Source organism: Leishmania donovani, chromosome 33 (genome assembly GCF_000227135.1).
Source record: "Leishmania donovani BPK282A1 complete genome, chromosome 33".
Taxonomy (NCBI): Eukaryota; Euglenozoa; class Kinetoplastea; order Trypanosomatida; family Trypanosomatidae; genus Leishmania; species Leishmania donovani.
In genome coordinates, this window is record NC_018260.1 from 1,024,699 (window position 1) to 1,025,855 (window position 1,157).

The following is a 1,157-nucleotide window of genomic DNA, read 5'->3' on the forward strand; positions in this document are numbered from 1 at the left end:
TGTGGTACTCTACACCACTGTCCGTGCCGGCTTGTGCTGTAAGGGCGCCCGACCCGGCGCTATGCCTGGTGTGCTACGCGCGATGTGCGGATCGCTCGACGCTCATATCACGCCCCGTCTCCCTCTGTGGCCGTGCACGCAGTGACCTGATTACGCACATCTCCCTTGAGCGACATGGCCTTTCCCCGCCGACTGACCATCGCTGCCCCCTATGCCCCTTCACAAGGACAAGCTGCGGGCTCTTTGTGCGCCGGCACATGCGTCTCCGCGGGGCCCCTTCCGCTTGACACACCGACTCCTGCCCAGGGGCGTGCGGGCTGAGGAGAGGGCGGAGTGCCCCTGCCGCCACAGACTCATGGCATCGCTCCACCTGTCGCTGCGCGTGCGGGCACGACTCCGCGACAGCGACACCGTGCTTAAGCAGACCCCGCCATGCCACAAGGCGAGCACGGTGCGCACGCGCTGTCAAGCAGAGCTGGCATGGCGCATCGCACCCAGGCAAGGCATCAAGAGGGGCGCAGAGCAGGATTGCCCCACGGGCAAGACGTGGAGCGATGCACACGAATCAGCTCCATAGTGCATGCGCGCGAAGCATGCAGCATCTCCTGCATCTGACCGGTGCGGGCTGATGAGGCGCAGATGCCAAAGGCATCGTGAAGGCACCCTCGAGCTCCACCACCGGGTCCTCCAGACTCCCACGTGCAGAGCCTCCACACCATATTATGGGATGCCGCCGCTTGAAGCGACTGAGGGGACGAAGCGTGGCACACAGGCAGGGGGGGCGTAGGACCTCGGGGGGGGGGCCTGGCCCTGAGGCTGGCGGACTTCGTCCCTGCGCTCATCCGGCATGCGCCCTGGCCACCCCCCGTTGCCCGCACGGCAGACGCTACTGCCTCGGCTCTAGACGACGACCCTGGACGTCGCTCGCTTTAGATGAGGGCATTCAACCCACACGCGTCTCCATGTGGAGCCGATCGCGCCGCACGCATGCAGGGAAGGGACGAGGAAGGAGAGGGAGGCCCCGCTAGGCGCACGGCTTCGATTCGACGGCAGACGACGAGGGAGGCAGCCTGCAGCGCAGCAGGCGCAGGTGCACTGTGGCTGTGTAATGCGCACGTTTTGTTGGCTTGTTCATGGTAGAATGGACGCGCTGAAAC